The sequence below is a fragment of the Lissotriton vulgaris genome, chromosome 2_1 (genome assembly GCF_964263255.1).
Source record: "Lissotriton vulgaris chromosome 2_1, aLisVul1.2, whole genome shotgun sequence".
Classification (NCBI taxonomy): Eukaryota; Metazoa; Chordata; class Amphibia; order Caudata; family Salamandridae; genus Lissotriton; species Lissotriton vulgaris.
Window position 1 is genome coordinate 1818742612 of NC_141687.1, and position 22873 is coordinate 1818765484.

Below are 22873 nucleotides of genomic sequence, written 5' to 3' on the forward strand. Positions count from 1 at the left end.
TACTCTTACAAGAGTTAGCCAAACGAAATTTCACCTTTTTTCTTTATTTCCTTCAAACAAAAGCGTTGTGCCATTTACAACCTTGACAGGTCGTTGTAGGGGACAATAGGAAGGTGAAAAAGATAGAGTATGTGGGAGCATGACAGCTGGACCAAGAGGGTGTAATGAACAATGAAAAAAAAAACGATGGAGAGCAACTGAATAGTTCATGAGGAAATATTGCACAAGTGCGTCTGTATTTGATGAACATAGAAGTATATTTTTCTCCTATCCCCCATCATGTGCCCTCCACCGCCCCCCTCCCCGATCTCCACATGTAGAGGATGTTGTTGAGCATTTTAGTTTGTGGGCAAACATGTTTTAATAGTTAGGCTGTTGGAATGCACGACAACAAATACTTCCTCAGTAGTCTTGGGGCTGGCACTCTAATAGGGATGACTGGCTTTCTTTCAAGCATCTAAAACGTCAAAAAAGAATCCATATCTGTTGTAAGTTACTTCTGTTGCGGCCAGAGAGATGCTAACTTGATACAGCTCATGGGAGAAATTACTGAAGAATATGTCAGCTTTTCCCAGCAAAGAAAGCTTCCAGGCAAAGGGTCTTGTTTACATTGTCTCCAGTATGTGTAAGCCAGCGGGATGCTTGACATGCCCGAGTCATGCTAAAGGCAGAACAAAACAAATCGGGATTCTCCTAAAAACACAATTGCTGCAATTAAGTGACTCAACCCTGACAAGACAATAAACGCTAATCCCCACCCAATTAGTGTCCTGGAGCTTATTACTTCCACGACAGCAGCTTTAAATGCTGGTCGTTGAAAGGTGCATCAGGTTACAATGTAACAAATACATGGAAGAGGCGCACATACCTGTTGGACTCTGGCAATTTTGTTGTAAGAATGGAGAACCAGCAGCAACGGAGCATGGACGATTTTTGCTTTGAAAAGTTCAGGCGCTGAAAATAAACAACAAACGCAGCAGGCTGCCGGCAGCAGGGGAGGCGTGCACGTGTCCCCCGCGCGGCAGCAGGGGGGGAGGAGGGAGGTCTGCGCAATTCACTTGCGGGAGCGATAATTGCTACTATATGGTGGCGCTCGCTCCCGCAAGTGAATCTCCACAGGTGCACACGTTGCCATTGAAGGCAATGGAACGCGTGCATGTCTTTGGCTGAAAAGCCAAAGCGATGGCAAAAGGTCTTTTTGCCTATGTAGCGTATGCGCGCTGCACAGGCAAGACCTAATAACGTCGCAACACACCTTGCTTTGCAGATGTTTCTAACTTTTGAATTGTTCCTAATGTTTATACACAACAGGTAATGTAAATATTTACTAGCAACTACTAAGAAACAAAGGGGAATATGAGTTTTGGTGCCGTCAGTGGTTCTTTTCACAAGAACTTTATACTTCGAGGCCAGCCAAGGCACTTTTTTCGATAGCTGTGATCAAAACATTTTCAAAAATAGATTAGTGAAATGGTTAACTTTCTATTTATTGTGATTATACAGTAAAACACACTACACCACTATCAGATATTGGTAAGAAATTACATTTTATGTTACACAGATCAAATTGGATTCTGACTGGTGACACTATGAGTGTTTTTCATCACCTGAAACGCTCCATCTACACTTTTTACTTTTCTTTGTGAAAGACAGTCTTACTTGTCCGTGTCTTGCAAAACACACATCTGCTTTAAAGGCTGAGATGATGCTGCACTTATGTTGACATTCTCCACCATGATAAATAGAACTTCTTGGACAGGTTGTCCTGTCATTTGGCTGGAAGGGAAACCAGAGTTGATCAATCTTGTAGGTTCACCCTTGTGATCAGGTCCTGGCTGGCCTTAGTGGGCACCAGGCGTTTCCCCGGTGGGCCGCCAGAGTTGGGGGCCGGTTTTGGACTCCTGTGGGGCTGTTTTTGTTACCAGACCAGCTGCAATATCAGACCCCTATAACGAAAGCTGCATGTTTTACGCCCTCGCACCCCTGTCTGTCCGTCCCCCGCCCCGCGTGGCCAGCCCGACTCAATTGCCAGGGCTTATTTGCGTTCCTAGTCCACCTGCATGTAGCCTTCAAAGCACCTAATTCCAGCACTATATTCATCCTATTCCCACGGGAACTAGGACGCAAAGCAGTTTGTTTCAATCCCTACATGTGCCTCTAAATGTACCTCTCTCAGTCCAGCAGCACCTCTTGTTGTACCTTTCTGCTCTACAGCACCCTTTCATCTTTACACCAGCTAGTGCTTTTCTGTTTTTTTGTTCAAATAGTCTGGTTTTGTGCTAAAAAAGTAACCTTTATCGTGCATTGGACCACATCCACCACCACCATCCCCACAATCACCAATCCTAACACTACCACTGTCACATCCACTGTTATATGTACAGTAGTACACCACCATCACCACTAATACTACAGTTAGTCCTAATCTCACTATCACTTATACCATCATCACAACTACCGCAAGTACTATCACTATTATCATCACCATTTACACTAATGCTAACATTACCGTCTTTGCTACCTCTACAGCCACTATCACAACTCCTCTCTCCATTACCACCACCATCCCAACTACTACCACCACTGACAGTGCTGCAACCATGACCACTACCACCACCTCTAGCATGACCACAGCTAAACCCATCATCACTACTGCTACTACCATTAACATTTTTACCATCCTCACCACTTCTACCACAAAAAAAAAGTCTCATGTGTTAGTGTGAGTGTTCAAAGTAATTGTGAGATTGAAGCTGTTTTGTGTGCGTAAGTAAAAGAGTAATGTGGACATAGCCAAATGAAACAGCAGGTGTTATTCGGAGAAAAAAAGCCAGACCTTTTGGCTTTGCCAGTGCTTGTTTATAGTGCTTTCGAGCTGCATTCTTTTGGCTTTAAGCCCTGTGTTAATCCTACTTTAGAATAATAACTGTCATCAGCCAGGAAACATTTTATTTACACGTAGCTTCATTATTCATTCCGGGGAATTTCAAATGTATATAATGATCGTATGACTAAATTACTCGAGTATGAATCTATGAAACATCAGTGTATATCAGTGTATTCTGGCCATGGACTCTTTATTTGTATGTTTTTAACAAGAAGTAGACTTATGACAATACAATCACTATTTGCCATTTTGTAATAAAGGATCGTTTTGTATTTGTAAATCACAAATTGCTTTGTTATAGTCGGAGCTATGAATCAGAAAAAATACCTGAAAACATGCATGTTTAACAAACCAAATACAATTGTTATGAAGGAATGGATGCGCATTGAGCAGTCATTTCTAGTCTTCGAAATGTATGATGGAAGAAGTAATGTTAAGCATGCAGTGATGCATCCGTTATCCCCGTTAAGCTTCCCCAGATGTTTTGGAAGCTACCACATAGGACGCGATCATTTGTCCATGTTTAATAGAATTAAATAATAACTGTGAGGTTTGAGGCATGTGTGGCGGTAGATATATATGATTTGCATACTCCTGCCATCTACTGTTAAGTCCAGATGTGTGCAAGTTGTTTTTCAATGAAGAAGTCTTTAGAGTCACGATTTCGAGTGACTCCTCCTCTTGGTGATAATGCGCATGGGTATCGACTCCATTGTTTGATTGTTTTCTTTATGCCGTCAGATTCAGACGTGTGTGCTTGCGCTCTGGGGCGAGACCGTTGCAGTGCTCTTTTTGGTTCATTTTCCACTCGAACCCTCATCAGTATTGTTTTGATCGTGCTTTACCACTCGGCTTATTGAGGAAATCCTTATCGCTCGTCGAATCGACAATCTTCTACCATGGCCTCTACAGAGCCTCATCCTTTGGGCCGTTCATATTCAATCTTTATCAGGTTCTCCAAAAAATGCCCTGCTGGTGATGTAATGGACATCCTTCCATTTCTGCTCTCCCTGCCACTCGAAATATCCTCAGACCAACTCACATCAGGTCTGTAATCTGTGTTTGTCACTGGACCTCAGAGCAGCGGATTGCAAGGCCTTTTTCTCCTTCGGCTCAAAGAAAACACTCCAAGATCGTCAAGCACAACGGTTCGAAATCCAGCAGAGGTGCATTGAAGACCCTTCTGACATCTTCGACCATGAAGACATTGGTCAAGCGGTAGAAGAACACCCTGAAGCTTCTGTAGTTGAAGTTTTGGCTTTCTTTGTTGAGTGCAGTTCCAACTCCGAACCCAAAGTTGACTTCAAGATGACAGACGTGATACAGGCTCCACAGTCCATGAGTTCGGTATCCCCTGTCCCTCAACCCTTTTGTTGGACAAGGGAAAAAACACACATCCCCAATTGATCAAGAGACCCTCGGACCACCACTGCCTCGTGTCCATGTACAGCACCGAGCGTCTGGTTCGGATGTTCCCTCCTCTGGTTTTGCGCCAAATCACCAACCGAAGCCTTCGGTACCAATCACCCTGGCACCCAATCGCCTGTCCGTGCCGACATCCATCCATCGCTTCGACCCAAGTGGAATTTTGGCGCTGAAACGCAAGCAAAGCTTGAATCAAAAAGCTTTGAAGCCTGCTTTAAAAGCCTATACCAACAAATCAGTGGAGCCTATCCTCCTTAAATTATAAGAAAAGCCGGATGCTCAACAGAAGGAGATCCACATTCAGCCACACACCAGACAAATCTTGCAAAGCCTTTAGCACTGATTCTGCCACCATAAAAAATACAGATGTCTTTCCAAGAGGCACCTGACTCGCCCACAACACCTAAAAGGAAGAAAATGGACAAAGCCGCTAGTCTGTTGCCTCCTCCACCACCCACACCACCTCTACCAACACCACCACCACCGGACTCACCATCTCCATCACGGACTGTTGAAGATCCCCTTAATGTCTCCCTGCAGGGATCAACTGTCAATGGTACAGGTGGGCACAGTGCTTGGATGACAGCTTTGGGACACAACCACACAATGACCACTGGGGTGTTTATGACATAGTCCATCCAGGGGACACTGACCCTAATTTATATCCCGCATGTCCATAACCTCCTGACGATTCCACTACTTATCAGGAGTTAATTGGTAGGAGTGCTACTTTTTAAGACTTCCAGCTCCACGAGGAGTTCTTTGAGTCCTCATAGTGCCACCCAGTACTTATGCTAAAAGGCATGTTACACCACACTGAAAATATTTTTAACGCCCAGGGTGGATTAAAAAAAATATATAAAGCCTATCCTTCAGGTTCCATGTACATTAGAGGACAAGTACCACCAGACTCCCCAGTGATCACCACTGCTCGTAAGTTTGCGAATACACAAGTTAGCAGAGACAGCCCGCCACCTGACATAGAGAGCAAGCACATTGATGCAGCAGGGAAAGGGGTTGCAGCACTATCTGAACAACATTAGCGTATTGCCAATTCAATGGGTTTACTTGCTCGCTATGATCGTGCACCCTGGGACGAAATAGAGGAACTCTTTCAACATCTCCTAGATAAGTACAGAAAAACTTGTCTCAGATGGCAAGTTAATATCAAATCCATCCATCCGTTGTGCCCTAGACTCTGTTGACACTGCAGCTAGAGGCATCAATGCAAGCATCTTGCTTCGATGCCACGCATGGCAACGTATTTCTGGGTTCAAACCTGAAGTACAGCAGAGTTTACTTAGCATACTCTTTGACAAAGAGCATCTTTTTGGTCCCCAAGTTGACAAGGCCCTAGAAAAATGTAATAAGACATGGAAACAGTGAAATCAATGGGAGCCCTTCAAACAGCTACTCCCCATGGCTCCTTTCACCGCTCCCACTATAGTGGAGGGTCCAAAACTACCTCTTCAGACACCTCCACCTCGTACTAGGGCAGTGACAACCAAAACTCCTCTCTCCGAGAGGTTACTTTAGAGGCTCCTACAGGGACAACAATGCCAGAGGTATAGGCAAGGGTGCTTCCCCACTTGGTGTAACACCCAACACCAAACAATGACTTCCCTCTCCTCCCCCTGACCATAAAAAACATGTTGAGGACGTTTACATGACTTTCTTCCCACATGGCAAGCAATAACATCAGATCAGTGGGTGTTAGACATTAACCAACACTCGCCACTCGGAAGCACCACCAACTCATCCGCGCCGCCAAGAAAACTGCATTCAAGGACCGGCTGGACAACAACGCACACAACTGCAAGGAACTCTTCAACATCGTGAAAGAGCTCTCCAACCCCAACGCCGGAAACAATGACATCACCCCTTCGCAAGACCTCTGCAACTCCCTTGCCTCCTACTTCCACAACAAGATCGCGGACATACACAACAGCTTCAGCACCCAACCGACGCACGCCAGGACCACAGCAACACCGCCCACCACCACCCTCCGAGCCTGGACTCCGATCAGCACCGAAGACACCGTCCACATGATGAACTCCGTCCACTCCGGATCTCCGACCGACCCCTGCCCTCACCACATCTTCAACAAGGCCGACGCTGTCATCGGACCCCACCTGCGGGACATCATCAACACCTCCTTCGACACCGCCACCTTCCCCGAGAGCTGGAAGCACGCCGAACTCAGCGCTCTTCTCAAGAAACCTACAGCAGACCCCACCGAACTCAAGAACTACCGCCCTATCTCGCTACTCCCGTTTCCAGCCAAAGTCATCGAGAAGACCGTCAACAAGCAGCTGGCCGCCTTCCTCGAGACGAACGAATCCCTCGACCCCTCGCAGTCCGGCTTCCGAGCCAACCACAGCACCGAGACCGCCCTCATCGCCGCCACCGACGACATCCGAGCCCTGATGGACAACGGAGAAACAGCGGCCCTCATCCTCCTAGACCTCTCCGCGGCCTTCGACACTGTCTGCCACCGCACCCTAGTGCAACGCCTCAGCAACGTCGGAATCCAGGAGAAGGCACTGGAATGGATCGTCTCCTTCCTCGACGGAAGAACACAGAGAGTCCGCCTACCGCCGTACAAGTCAGAGGCCACCGAAGTCATCTGCGGCGTCCCTCAAGGATCCTCGCTGAGCCCTACCCTCTTCAACGTCTACATGAGCCCCCTCGCGGCCATCGCACGCCAACACAACCTCAACATAATTTCCTACGCCGACGACACCCAGCTGATCCTCTCCCTGACCAACGACCCCGCCGCCGCCAGAGCCAACCTGCACGAAGGGATGAAGGAGGTAGCCGAATGGATGACGACCAGCCGCCTGAAACTGAACTCAGACAAGACGGAGGTCCTCATCCTGGGCTCCACGCCCACCGCCTGGGACGACTCCTGGTGGCCCCCCGCCCTGGGCACCACACCCAAACCGACGAACCACGCTCGCAACCTCGGCTTCATCCTGGACTCCTCACTCTCCATGACCAGACAAGTCAACGCCGTCTCCTCGCCGTGTTTCAACATCCTGCGCATGCTACGGAAGATCTTCTGGTGGATCCCCACGGAAACCAGGAAGACCGTCACCCAGGCCCTCGTCACCAGCCGACTGGACTACGGCAACGCCCTCTACGCCGGAACCACCGCCAAGCTCCAGAAGAGACTTCAGCAGATCCAGAACGCCTCAGCCAGACTCATCCTCGACATCCCACGAAACAGCCACATCTCCGGACACCTGAGAGACCTGCACTGGCTCCCCGTCAACAAAAGAATCACCTTCCGTCTCCTCACCCACGCACACAAAGCCCTACACGACCAAGGCCCGAGCTACCTCAACAACCGAATCAACTTCTACGCTCCCAAACGCCACCTCCGTTCAGCCAGCCACGCCCTCGCCGCCGTCCCACGCATCCGCAGAGCGACAACAGGAGGAAGGTCCTTCTCCTACCTGGCCGCCAAGACCTGGAACTCCCTCCCTCCCGACCTGCGCCTGACCCAAGACCACCTCTCCTTCAGGAAGAAGCTCAAGACCTGGCTGTTCGAGCAGTAACGGCACCCCCCCCTAAGCGCCTTGAGACCCTACGGGTAAGTAGTGCGCTCTATAAATGTCTTGATTGATTGATTGATTGTCTGAAGCTCATCACCACACCTCCCCACATTCTACCTCGCACCCACAGGTTATCACTGGAATTTCAAACATTGCTCAAACAGGAAGTTCAATTTCTTCCACTCAAAGGAGCTGTAGAACTTGTCACTCTACGTCATCAAGGCCAATTTAAGACCTCAGGCCACAAAACCATTACATCATGTCAGATTGTTTCCATATGGTCATTCTCCAAGACGTGATCCTACTTCTCCAACAAGACTACTTTCTAGCAGCTATGACGGAGGAGCGTGGTCCCCCCTTGCCAGCCTCAAAACTTTAAAAATAAAACTATAATAAAATGGGTTTATTATTGTTTTATTTTTGAAGACCTAAGGGCCGGGCCAAGTCTTGGGGACGGGGTCATCATAGAATCAGTCACGAGGTGGAGGGGGATGGGCACTGCTATTAGTGTGCATGTCGGTTTGGCTGGCCATCTTAGGATGGTCAAACCGACATGCGCACTGAGCTGTCTCCAACCCGAGCTGCGTTGCCAGGTTGGAGACAGCAAGCACAGGCTCCCAGTCAATCTCGGAGCGCAAATTCAGGGCGCTCAGGTTAATTCTGATGCTGCTTTCATGCTGCCAGCTGCATCAGAATTGGCCGCAGGGGAGTTTGAGGCCTGTGCTGCGGCAAGGACTCGAAGCAGAAGAACAGGGGGCAGCAGATAAGTTATTTTACCCTTTTGTGTTATCTTCGTCATCTGTTGTCCCTCCCCCTGCCCATGTAGCATCACTTGATCTAAAGGATGCCTACTTTCACATTCTAATACATCCCGCACATCACAAATACCTCAATTTTGTGATACCCGGCAAACATTATCAATTCAAGCTCCTCCCATTCGGGGTGACTACTGCACCACAGGTTTACACCAAATGCCTAGCAGTGATAGCAGCACATCTACGCAGACAAAACTTCCATGTTTCCCCCTATATGGATGACTGGCTGGTCAAACCTGTTACTCTACTCATTATCTATACCAGCAACATATTCAAGCTTCCATAGATCAGGTCCATTGTTTAGGGTTCACAATCAATGTCGCCAGATGTTACCTACAACCTTTACAGGTTTAATAGTATCTAGGAGCTATCCTAAACACACAAGTAGGACTAGCCTATCCCAATACTGTGAGAATCGAGAATTTTCAAATGTTGATTTCCCATTTCCAACCCAATCAACAGGTTAAGTAAGAAAAGTCATGCGGATCCCACTCATGATGACTTCCTGCATTGCCATAGGACCGCATGCATGACTACACTTGCGTTTGTTACAGGAATTTCTGGTGCAACAGTGGTCTCAGGCACATGGTCAATTGGAGGATCTAATTTAATTGGATTAATATAGTGGTGAAAAATAGCCACACTCATCGCTTTCCGCAGTGGCTGAACAGCAGCAATCTGTTAAAAGAGCAACCTTTCTTCAAACCTGTTCCCCAAATCACTCTGACAAAGGACGCATCACTCACAGGCTGGTTTACAGGCTGGTTTGACACTTGCAGGATCTCCCAGTACATGGTCTCCAGGATTGCCAAACACCAGAATCTCCACATCACCTACCTAGAGCTTCAAGCTGTTTACCTAACATTGAAAGCATTCCGACCTCACCTGATCGGCAAGTTTGTCCTAGTCTGGATGGACAATATAACAGCCATGTACTGTTTACAAAAACAAGGGGTGACACATTCAATACAGTTGTCATGTCTATCTCAGACCATTTGGCGCTGGGCTCTACATCACAACATTTATCTGTTAGCAGAACACCTTCCAGAAACAGACGACTTTCCCAACCTCCTCAGCAGGATGTGGCAATAAGTCCTCGGGTGGGAACTTCACCCCCAAGTCCTCCTCCCTTACTTTTACAAATGGGTATTTCCTCAGATAGATCTCTTCGCAACCGCAAACAACGCTGAATGCTCAGACTTCACCTTGAGGTTCCCCCACCCACTTTCCAAGAGCATAGCTCTATGGATGAATTGGCAAAAGATATTTGCCTACTCTTTTCCTGCTCTCCCTCTCTTACCATTTCTGGTTCGGAAAATAAGGCAAACATCCCTCATATTCATATTAGTGGCTTCCACATGGGCTCGACAGCCCTGATCACAACACTACTAGACCTCTCAGTAGCTCTCAACGAGAAGCTTCCCATCAAGCCAGACCTTCTCACTCAGAACCATGGAGAAATCAGGCACCCAGATCCCAAAGCACTTAACCTGGCGATTTGGCTCCTGAGGTCATGGAATCTGGCTAGTTCTGTCTCCCACCTGAATGTATGACCATTCTCCAAGAAGCTCGTAAACCTACCACTAGAGCATGTAACATGGCTAAATGGAAGATATTTGTTTGTTACTGTTGTAGTACATTGTTAGTTCTTTGCGGGTTGTCATTCTAGTCTTCTTAGGAATGCTTACTTCTTCTATTCTATATTCTATGTTCTACTCTGCCTTCTCTTTGTATGTTCCACTCTGTGGCAGTTTACCGGTTGCTGCTGCTGTGGGTGGTCTGCTCTTACGCTGTCTCCTATCTTGAATAAAGAAACCTACAGAAGTCATCTACTGTCTCTGGACTTCATTTACTACAGTAGTTTGGCGATGTTTCCTGAACCTGTGCATTTTTCCACCACCTCGTGACTTCAGAGACTTAAGGCTAGGTTACAAGAGTTTCAGTATTCGGTGGAATACATTCCAGGTTGGAGAAATGTCCAAGCCGATTGTCTTTCGAGACTGTCTATGGATTGGCGTTCTCCTCACAATTCAGTTGTGTCGTTAGACTTGGATGATGTAGCTGTGGCCTCAGTTGAAGATGCTGTGTTTGTGGGTGAAGGTGTTTTCTCTTCCAGTGACTGGTCTAGAGAAATGTCTGTTGATGCTACTCTTCAAGAGGTCATCAAACTTATAAGATTGGGGCCTAGACGAGAGAGTTCTGTTTCTGTTTCTGTTCGGCCTTACATTAAGGTCTTAGATGACCTTTCTATTGTTGGGGATATTCTTTTTAAAGGTAAGAAATTCGTACCTCCCTTTGGGTTAAGGACCAAGTTATTGGCTTTGGCACATGAGGGGCACATAGGCCAGACCCTCAGCCAAAGACGTCTTAAGGATCACTTTTGGTGGCCTGGGGTTGACTCCCAAGTTGTGGATTGGGTTGAGAATTGTTCTCTCTGCAGGGAAGGGGAGAAGCGGTTGAAAACTGGTCCTAAGCTGGTTGATGGTGCGCACATTCTTTCTCCAAATTTGCCCTGGCACACCATTTCCCTTGACTTCATTGGCCCAATGGGTGAGTTAGGGGAAAATGACAGATTTGCTATTGTTGTTGTTGATGTCTTCACCAAGTGGTTGGTTGTTCATTTTACCAATGATATCACTGCTTCCAACTACATCAGGTTTCTGGGAAACCTCTTCAAGGATGAGGGTTTGCCTTCTGTCTTAATCACAGATAATGGTCCACAACTCACCTCCAGGGACATGCAGATCTTCTTGAAGGAGTGTGGTGTCTCCCATCACTGTACATCTTTATACAACCCTCAGGGCAATGCTGTTTGCGAAAGAGCCAACAAAGTTGTCAAGGGTATTATACAGATGGCATCCAGTGGTGGTCATATTGTCAGGAAGATGGTGAATGAAATGTTATGGGCATATCGTACCACCCCTTTGGCTGGTGGAGATTTGTCTCCATTTCAGTTGATGAGAGGACGTGATCCTGGTTTGAAATTATTTCCGTCCTGGATGAGAGATGTCATTACTCTGCAGGCTCAGGGTAATTTTCCAGATGATCTCCAAACTGATGTTGCTGAATCTGCCCCCAATATCACTTCTTCTTCTCCTTTTCTCATGGGAGATTTGGTCAAGATCAAATTGGGAAGGTTACAAAAAGGTTTGTCCAAGTTCAAGGGTCCATTTAAGGTCAAGAAGGTGCTCAACCATTGTGTCATTATTAATAATGGCGAGTGCTGGAACTTCAGGAGAGTTGCTCTTTATAAGAGACAAAAGGGTTCTTCCTCTTTGTCTCCTTTGCACTCTGATGGTTCTGTTTCTCCCACTCCTTGTTCTGATGACTCTGTTACTAGTGGTTACTTGTTGGCCAATGACACTGATGGTCACTTAGCTTCAAATGGTGCGTCCCTTGGTTCTCATGCACAAGATGAAGTCAATGTTTCTGGTGGGGGTGATGCTCCTGCTCTGTTGCAGGGTCTTGTCCCTGTTTAAAGTTCTTCTGTTTCTGCACGTCCTCTTAGGCCTCGGCGGCCTCCTACTTACCTGCAAGATTTTATTTGTTAAGTTTCATTTGTTCATTTGTTTTTTTTTTGTTTTTGTTTCTCAAACAACAGAAAGGGAGAAGATGTGTAGTAGTACATTGTTAGTTCTTTGCGGGTTGTCATTCTAGTCTTCTTAGGAATGCTTACTTCTTCTATTCTATATTCAATGTTCTACTCTGCCTTCTCTTTGTATGTTCCACTCTGTGGCAGTTTACCGGTTGCTGCTGCTGTGGGTGGTCTGCTCTTACGCTGTCTCCTATCTTGAATAAAGAAACCTACAGAAGTCATCTACTGTCTCTGGACTTCATTTACTACAACTGTCATAATAAACATATGAATCCATTCAATGCGACAGTACCAAACATTTATTGTTCCCTTTTGCATTTACAGCTCTCTGGGCTCGCATTCACATCCATACGGCTACATCTTGCTGCAGTAGCTGCTTATCTGCAATACAGACAACACTTGTCTTTACTGAAAGTACCAGTCATCAAAGCCTTCATAGGAGGACTTATGAGAATCTTTCCATCCCGGGTTCCACCTGCACCTTCCTAGAATCTTAACACTGTTCTCACAAGACTCCCCCTTTTGAACCCCAATATAGTTGATTGCCACGCATCCCCCGCAGTGCGGGGGGGGGGGGGGCAGAGCGGGCAGAGGGCCCCTTCAGCACTGTACTCACGCCAGAGACCTCCGGATTAAATCCGGAGCGGGCCCTTCTCGAGTACTGATATAATAGTATTGTTGTGACAATGTCATCAGTCATACTGAACGCTTCGTGTCCCCATGGCAACTATTACAGCTGTCCCCATTCAACCCAATCACAGCTTGAGTCCCAGACTAGAGTTTGCCCGAGGTTCAGCCAATCGGAGAAGGATTAATAAGGGCCAATCAGAACCTGCGTTGCCTCGAGGGCGCATCTGAAGGCAAAACAAATGTGAAATACCAGCTATACCGGGCACTCTAAAGGACCCACAACCAAACGTACGTCTACTGTATAGTTTTGCGAAGCTCAACAGCCAGTTTCCAACTGACGTAACTCTGTCCAGAGCCTATTACAATCCCTTCCAATCCAAGATCGTCACTCTTTCGCAACACCAAAGAATATAGTCCAAATTATCTGATTGGGTACCACAAACTCCGGCCATGTTCACCGTAATTACAGAACAGCGGACGTCCATTGAATTAATTGATCAATAACGGCAACGTTACCATTCTTAAAAAAAAAACATCCTGTCCAGGGAACCTCTCAACATGCGGGCATACTAAACGAACACGCTAGGGACTAATACTGCTACACACAGTACTGGAGAAAAACATAGAAAGCGTGCTTGACGGAGCTCCCTGCTTAGGGGGCGGGGCCATGCTGAGGGGTGGGGCTCCATGTTGTTGAGCTGCGCGCGAAACGGGAAAAAGGAGAGCGGAGCAGGAGCTTCAGCCACCCTTAGGTAAGAAGTGGGAAGATATAGATAACCTAGTTTAACTTACTGACACTCTCAGCAGCACAGTCTCATATTAATTTTTTAAAGAACAATCTTGCCTCAAACCACCCTAGCTAGCAGTGGTGTAAAGAAAAGTACTCCGTTTGGGGGGTAAGGAGAGACTAGGGCAAGCTTGGACATAGCTCCAAGAGCTAAAATACGAGCCGAATCATCCCTCACGTGGTAAATCAGGCAACAAATGTCATGAAAAATGTGATGTAGACTACGAAATTAGAACAAATGTATTTTTCGTCATTTTTCCATTGAAGTACATACGATTACATAATTGTTTTGAGTAACATTTTTGAAATCTGAAACATGCAAGAATATCCAGACCTCCTCACTATGTTGACCCACATTATCCAAAATGCTTGTTTGCTATGTTCTCATTTGTATAAACAAATATTATTGTTAAATGTAAATCAGTATTATTTTATATGTACAATATATGTGAGGTTTTTGTATAGTTTCATGTGTATTTGTAAAGTACACTATTACCTGCAAGTTATCCTGGTGCTGAGCAGGTGTGTGTGTGCCTAACCCTGCATAGGCACTCATTTAAATGCCTGATTTTTTTTGTTTGATCTGTTTTAGTGGCGTTTTGAGATTACACATGTAGCAGACATAACTGGTTAAAAAAAAGAGCGTTGCATTACAGGAATGTGGCTTGTACGTTTAACTACATTTGTTGAAAGACCGAGAGCATGCATTCGAGTATGTGACAACACTATAAATTAGCATTGAAGCAGATAGATCTCGTACAATTATAGGTTAGGTTAGGCTAGGCTAGGTTACAAGAGTTTCAGTATTCGGTGGAATACATTCCAGGTTGGAGAAATGTCCAAGCCGATTGTCTTTCGAGACTGTCTATGGATTGGCGTTCTCCTCACAATTCAGTTGTGTCGTTAGACTTGGATGATGTAGCTGTGGCCTCAGTTGAAGATGCTGTTTTTGTGGGTGAAGGTGTTTTCTCTTCCAGTGACTGGTCTAGAGAAATGTCTGTTGATGCTACTCTTCAAGAGGTCATCAAACTTATAAGATTGGGGCCTAGACGAGAGAGTTCTGTTTCTGTTTCTGTTCGGCCTTACATTAGGGTCTTAGATGACCTTTCTATTGTTGGGGATATTCTTTTTAAAGGTGAGAAATTCGTACCTCCCTTTGGGTTAAGGACCAAGTTATTGGCTTTGGCACATGAGGGGCACATGGGCCAGACCCTCACCCAAAGACGTCTTAAGGATCACTTTTGGTGGCCTGGGGTTGACTCCCAAGTTGTGGATTGGGTTGAGAATTGTTCTCTCTGCAGGGAAGGGGAGAAGCGGTTGAAAACTGGTCCTAAGCTGGTTGATGGTGTGCACATTCTTTCTCCAAATTTGCCCTGGCACACCATTTCCCTTGACTTCATTGGCCCAATGGGTGAGTTAGGGGAAATTGACAGATTTGCTATTGTTGTTGTTGATGTCTTCACCAAGTGGTTGGTTGTTCATTTTACCAATGATATCACTGCTTCCAACTCCATCAGGTTTCTGGGAAACCTCTTCAAGGATGAGGGTTTGCCTTCTGTCTTAATCACAGATAATGGTCCACAACTCACCTCCAGGGACATGCAGATCTTCTTGAAGGAGTGTGGTGTCTCCCATCACCGTACATCTTTATACAACCCTCAGGGCAATGCTGTTTGCGAAAGAGCCAACAAAGTTGTCTAGGGTATTATACAGATGGCATCCAGTGGTGGTCATATTGTCAGGAAGATGGTGAATGAAATGTTATGGGCATATCGTACCACCCCTTTGGCTGGTGGAGATTTGTCTCCATTTCAGTTGATGAGAGGACGTGATCCTGGTTTGAAATTATTTCCGTCCTGGATGAGAGATGTCGTTACTCTGCAGGCTCAGGGTAATTTTCCAGATGATCTCCAAACTGATGTTGCTGAATCTGCCCCCAATATCACTTATTCTTCTCCTTTTCTCGTGGGAGATTTGGTCAAGATCAAATTGGGAAGGTTACAAAAAGGTTTGTCCAAGTTCAAGGGTCCATTTAAGGTCAAGAAGGTGCTCAACCATTGTGTCATTATTAATAATGGCGAGTGCTGGAACTTCGGGAGAGTTGCTCTTTATAAGAGACAAAAGGGTTCTTCCTCTTTGTCTCCTTTGCACTCTGATGGTTCTGTTTCTCCCACTCCTTGTTCTGATGACTCTGTTACTAGTGGTTACTTGTTGGCCAATGACACTGATGGTCACTTAGCTTCAAATGGTGCGTCCCTTGGTTCTCATGCACAAGATGAAGTCAATGTTTCTGGTGGGGGTGATGCTCCTGCTCTGTTGCAGGGTCTTGTCCCTGTTTAAAGTTCTTCTGTTTCTGCACGTCCTCTTAGGCCTCGGCGGCCTCCTACTTACCTGCAAGATTTTATTTGTTAAGTTTCATTTGTTCATTTGTTTTTTTTTTGTTTTTGTTTCTCAAACAACAGAAAGGGAGAAGATGTGTAGTAGTACATTGTTAGTTCTTTGCGGGTTGTCATTCTAGTCTTCTTAGGAATGCTTACTTCTTCTATTCTATATTCTATGTTCTACTCTGCCTTCTCTTTGTATGTTCCACTCTGTGGCAGTTTACCGGTTGCTGCTGCTGTGGGTGGTCTGCTCTTACGCTGTCTCCTATCTTGAATAAAGAAACCTACAGAAGTCATCTACTGTCTCTGGACTTCATTTACTACAACTGTCATAATAAACATATGAATCCATTCAATGCGACAGTACCAAACATTTATTGTTCCCTTTTGCATTTACAGCTCTCTGGGCTCGCATTCACATCCATACGGCTACATCTTGCTGCAGTAGCTGCTTATCTGCAATACAGACAACACTTGTCTTTACTGAAAGTACCAGTCATCAAAGCCTTCATAGGAGGACTTATGAGAATCTTTCCATCCCGGGTTCCACCTGCACCTTCCTAGAATCTTAACACTGTTCTCACAAGACTCCCCCTTTTGAACCCCAATATAGTTGATTGCCCCGCATCCCCCGCAGTGTGGGGGGGCCAGAGGCTGCAGAGGGCCCCTTCAGCACTGTACTCACGCCAGAGAGCTCCGGATTAAATCCGGAGCGGGCCCCTCTCGAGTACTGATATAATAGTATTGTTGTGACAATGTCAACAGTCATACTGAACGCTTCGTGTCCCCATGGCAACTATTACAGCTGTCCCCATTCAACCCAATCACAGCTTGAGTCCCAGACTAGAGTTTGCCCGAGGTTCAGCCAATCGGAGAAGGATTAATAAGGGCCAATCAGAACCTGCGTTGCCTCGAGGGCGCATCTGAAGGCAAAACAAATGTGAAATACCAGCTATACCGGGCACTCTAAAGGACCCACAACCAAACGTACGTCTACTGTATAGTTTTGCGAAGCTCAACAGCCAGTTTCCAACTGACGTAACTCTGTCCAGAGCCTATTACAATCCCTTCCAATCCAAGATCGTCACTCTTTCGCAACACCAACGAATATAGTCCAAATTATATGATTGGGTACCACAAACTCCGGCCATGTTCACCGTAATTACAGAACAGCGGACGTCCATTGAATTAATTGAGCAATAACGGCAACGTTACCATTCTTAAAAAAAAAAACATCCTGTCCAGGGAACCTCTCAACATGCGGGCATACTAAACGAACACGCTAGGGACTAATACTGCTACACACAGTACTGGAGAAAAACATAGAAAGCGTGCTTGACGGAGCTCCCTGCTTAGGGGGCGGGGCCATGCTGAGAGGTGGGGCTCCATGTTGTTGAGCTGCGCGCGAAACGGGAAAAGGAGAGCGGAGCAGGAGCTTCAGCCACCCTTAGGTAAGAAGTGGGAAGATATAGATAACCTAGTTTAACTTACTGACACTCTCAGCAGCACAGTCTCATATTAATTTTTTAAAGAACAATCTTGCCTCAAACCACCCTAGCTAGCAGTGGTGTAAAGAAAAGTACTCTGTTTGGGGGGGTAAGGAGAGACTAGGGCAAGCTTGGACATAGCTCCAAGAGCTAAAATACGAGCCGAATCATCCCTCACATGGTAAATCAGGCAACAAATGTCATGAAAAATGTGATGTAGACTACGAACTTAGAACAAATGTATTTTTCGTCATTCTTCCATTGAAGTACATACGATTACATAATTGTTTTGAGTAACATTTTTGAAATCTGAAACATGCAAGAACATCCAGACCTCCTCACTATGTTGACACACATTATCCAAAATGCTTGTTTGCTATGTTCTCATTTGTATAAACAAATATTATTGTTAAATGTAAATCAGTATTATTTTATATGTACAATATATGTGAGGTTTTTGTATAGTTTCATGTGTATTTGTAAAGTACACTATTATCTGCAAGTTATCCTGGTGCTGAGCAGGTGTGTGTGTGCCTAACCCTGCATAGGCACTCATTTAAATGCCTGATTTTTTTTGTTTGATCTGTTTTAGTGGCGTTTTGAGATTACACATGTAGCAGACATAACTGGTTAAAAAAAAGAGCGTTGCATTACAGGAATGCGGCTTGTACGTTTAACTACATTTGTTGAAAGACCGAGAGCATGCATTCGAGTATGTGACAATACTATAAATTAGCATTGAAGCAGATAGATCTCGTACAATAATACAGCATGTGTCTGTGTCTAGTTACCATTATATTTTTTTGCAGGAACTGCAAACTTGAATGTGCATGTGGTGGTGGGTTCTGTGAAGTTGTGCATTCACCTCTGTAAATATAAGACAACACTGTAGGTCGCAGGAATTCTATTTATTTAGATTTATGGCGATCACAAGAAGAGCGCTGAGCGTCTTACTAACATCGCGCTCCGGTCGCTCACACAATGCGCATCACGCGTCTCGCACATGCGCACTTCCTTTTCTCTCACGTCCTTGCGTGTCGCATCATACGCAGTGACACCCTCCTACCATGCTCCTCCTCTTTGGTCGCCTCGGTTTCTGGCTGTGGTGCACGTGGTGGGAGCATCCCGCTTCTTGCGCCTCTGCCACGCTCCACTTGCAATCTCACTGCCACTGTACTTCTGCTCCCCCTTCCAGCTTACTTGTGCAGTGCGGCGTTCCTAGCTTCCTGCTGCTCCTCAGTGTATTTAGTTCTCATCTCTTTTTTTTTTCTTTGTGGGGAATCCCACTCCTCGTCGCCTCTGTGAAGTTGTACATGCACCTCTGTAAATATGAGACAACACTGAAGGTCGCAGGAATTCTATTTATTTAGATTTATGGCGATCACAAGAAGAGCGCTTAGCGTCTTACTAACATCGCGCTCCGGTCGCTCACACAATGCGCATCACTCGTCTCGCACATGCGCACTTCCTTTTCTCTCACGTCCTTGCGTGTCGCATCATACGCAACCGCAAGGACTAGAGCGCGACACTACATATCGCCCCTTTTTATACATATACAAAAGAATGCTAGAGTCCACAGGTTTAACATCCCCCAGTTCAAAGTCTCTGAAATGAGCAGGCCTGATCACCGCTCTCCCAGCACGTGTACGTCTTACCGGTGTGGAAGCTTCTCACATACCATCTTCTGCAGGCAGGGTCGGATTGGGCTCACAATTCGGCCCGGGCACTGGCGAAAAAAGTGGCCCACATTCAAGTGGCGTGGCCCATATTTAAGGGGCGTGGCCCACATTCAAGGGGCGTGCCCTTTCATGAAACACTATTTGCACAGATAAGGAATGAAAGTGGGAGGATACTGTTCTTGCACAGGACACAGGGCAAATGTGCCAATGGCCTACATGCTGAGCAACTAAAAAAAATAGCAAGGCCCCTTTCTGTCACAAAATTATTCCAGCCCTCCAGCACAGGAGCACCTGAAAAGCAGCAAAGCCCCTGCTATTACTAACCTACTTAGCCCTCCCCAGACCTTCAGCTCAGGAGCACATGAACAGGTAAGGCCCCTGCAATTAGTAAATTAATCAGCCCTCCAGGCCTCAGGAAAATTTCCTGGCAGGGGAGCACAAAACACAGCTTTCTGGGTCATCCAAGGTAGCCAGGGGGGAGGCTGAGGTGAAGCTGGTGCATGGGAAGTGCCTTCCCAGTGTGTTCTGGCAGTTTGAGTGTTTACCATTTACTGTAGTATTACCCTTGTACCTGTGTATGGTACCCTTTTGTAACTTGCACTCATCACTTTTCTCTGGTATTACACTGTATGCTACCTCTCACTTTTGTTTGCTTTAGATACTCGCACAAGTGCCACCATTGCCTACGTAACGTTCGTTCTTGTGCTGGAGTGTCTGCCATTTATTGCAGTATTATACCTCTACTTGTACTTTGTAGGCTTTTGTAACCTGCACACATATCACTTTTTAGTCCTGTAATGTACCGATTGCTACCTCATGTATTTTGGTAGCTCACTATTGTCACTTTTGATTCATGTAACTTAACGTTTGCTTTTGTAATTTGTCCACTTGTAATTTTTCTCCTCATGTATTATTGCTGTTCCTTGTGTGAAGCGCTCTGACATCTTCGGGTAAAGTCCGCGCTATATAGAATCGCATAAATAAATAAATAAAATTAAAAAATTCCAAACATCACCTGGCCCCCACAGCAAGACCCATTCTTCCTCGTCCACTATGCCCTGAATGTGAAGGGCTGTGGGCGAGGTGCTAAGACTAACACCGTTTCTGGGCTGCATGGGACCCAGGGGGGCCGAGGTGAAAATAGCTCAAAGGCCTGAGAAACACCTGGCCCCGAGGGAGGCCGATTCTTGCAAACAATCACCCCTCCCCAGCCCAGCCTCAGCTTGATTGCTTGGCAGGGCAGGGGTGAAGGAGAGGCCACAGCTGACAATCGCTGGCCGGCCGCACAGCGAGGCTGCTTTACTTTTCTCTGTCTGTCTCCGTGCACTCTGTGGGCCGTTTTTTAGGTCTCGCGACCTATCAATGCGCGCAAGCGCATTGAGTGGAGCGAGAATTCAAGTGCTCGAAATCCTCGTCAAACCAAGGGCTTCTTGCGCTGCGGTTTTCATTAAGTTCACATGAATCACGTGACCAAACAAGCACGCGCATTCACGGCCGCACAGCACATCAAAGGGCTTCTCCCAGCGTGCGCTGTGCGGCTTCTCCTCCCCTAATTATTCATGGCCGGCCACAGGCCGGCCGTACTTTCAGTTTCCCTAATTATTCATGGCCGGCCGCAGGCCGGCCGTACTTTCAGTTTCTCTGCCGCTCTGCATTATCAGGTACGTGTTGTTTTTTCACTTTGTCTCTGTGTGTGCGTCTCCCTTGTGGTTTTCCCCCACCACTCGTGTTGTTCTCTCCCTTGTGAACCCAACCCACCCCCATCCCCCTTGCATTTCCCTTACTTGTTTTCCTTTATCGCTGTAATTTCACTTTGTCTCCGTGCAACAGACCTTTTGGAACGTGTCTTTGTAACGTTGCCCATTCTGATGCACGAGGATAAAAAGTTGCAGCCTGTACTACAGCCAAAGTTTGCACAGTCGTGGATTTATGGATTTATGATGTGCTTGATGCGCGAAGTTTTTAGCATCAAGCGGCTTCTGGCTTTCCGACTTCCCGCAGTTGCTGAATTGCAAGCCATGTGTAAACGATGTGTTGCATAATTTGCAGGCTTTTCCAAATTGCAAAAATAAATTCAAGCTTAAACTCATGAATAGTGCAACAAACACGGCACAACGACATTGCGCGGGGCGGTTGCGTGCATGCGGGGAACTCTGTGAGCCAGCAGCCTCTTTATTAATTAGATAGTGCGCAGCACGCCACGCCCGATTGATGATCAAGATCATAGCCCCCTCCTGCTTGTTACTATCATCTGCTTCAGTAGATACAGCATGTGTCCTGCAGGCATCGGACATCACTTGTTCGAGACATGTCACTCATATAGCACATCACATCTTTATGGTGGATACCGTGCCCCAGTTTAGACCAAGCCTTTCGGTTCTCTAAGGCTCGTCGAGAAGCTGGTTGCAGGCACCTGATCCCTGTTAGCCCGGTGTAAACCGTCCTTAATTGAAGTCGTGTCGTAGTCATATCTACAGTCCAACACTCTGAGTCACTATGAGCACGCAGTTTCTGTGATTAAACGTAAGGGTGAATGCAGCAACCAAACATTTCTTTTGAAGTGTAAGTGACCTATTCCCCCCCCCTTCCTTAGTTGTTGGCAAAGTGCATAAAAGGGCCTTGAAACCTTGTTTCGGTACCTCTGTGCTAGCCATACCATAATACAGAACCCCCCCTCTCTTAACAGAACTCTCCCCTCTCTTATCAGACCTCTAAGGCTAGTTTATTTTTCTGTGATCATCGGCATAGAAAATGCGTCTTGTTTGTTCGGTCAGCAATGTATTAAGCTTTAATGTTATGGAATGTCATGCATTAACAGTATGTCGACAGATTATTCCTTTCGACAGTATGTATGTTGGCTTAGACACCTCCGTGCTCTATCTGATGTCCTTTCTAAACCTGCATGTGCAGTTGCCCTGGTAGACGCTCCAACAATTATGTGGTTTTGAATGGCACGAATGACTTTTCATTGAACGACTTGGTGTGAAGGGATTCTTTATTTTGATGATTATTGCTTCTGTTTTTCCACGCTGCAATCATATGTAATTTGCTTTTCAAATCACTCAATGGTTCCTTCTTAAGTATTGTTTTGGTGATAAGTTCTCTGAAAACTAGACGTTATAAAACATATTTAGTAGGTATTATGTCAATTGTTGTGAGCCTCACGTGGGAACATGTTTCCGGGTTGGTTGTTCTGTTCTCTCAAATGTTAAGAGCACAGTGATTAATTCTCGTGAAGCAAAGGCACTGCTTCCGTGCGGTTTCGTATTTTAATACCAATTAAATAAATAAATGTACGCTTAGAATTTATTTCCTGCTTGGAATAACGCATATATCGTTTTGTGCATGATCATGTGTTTTGCTATGTAGGCTTACTGTTCCTTTCATTTTTACTTTGCCGATTTGAGTTGGGAATATTTTAGTGGAATCTATCACTGTCGTTGTTTAAAGTTATGTGGGTTTGTGACTACTGTACAGTGCAAACAAATCTCATTACACATTTAAGACCCAGCCTCTCACCTTGACACACGAATTGACCATGACAATTTTGAATGTTCTCATAACAATGACTGTCTGAACCTGTTCCGACCGTAAACACACTTGGTGAGTGCCATAAAGCAGGTGTAATCT

At 45.9% G+C, this 22873-nt stretch overlaps 1 protein-coding gene across 2 annotated transcripts in view; it reads left to right on the forward strand.

The window, feature by feature from the left end:
- The first annotated feature begins 17485 nt into the window (after positions 1-17485).
- The window catches only part of BLM (BLM RecQ like helicase), a 451097-nt gene continuing 445709 nt past the window's right edge, over positions 17486-22873 (forward strand). The window contains exon 1 of one of the 2 annotated variants that reach the window (XM_086957898.1): positions 17486-17528. The gene's annotated coding sequence lies outside the window, so the exon portion shown is untranslated. The remainder of the gene's footprint in view (positions 17529-22873) is intronic. The other variant, XM_086957899.1, reaches the window with a different exon arrangement.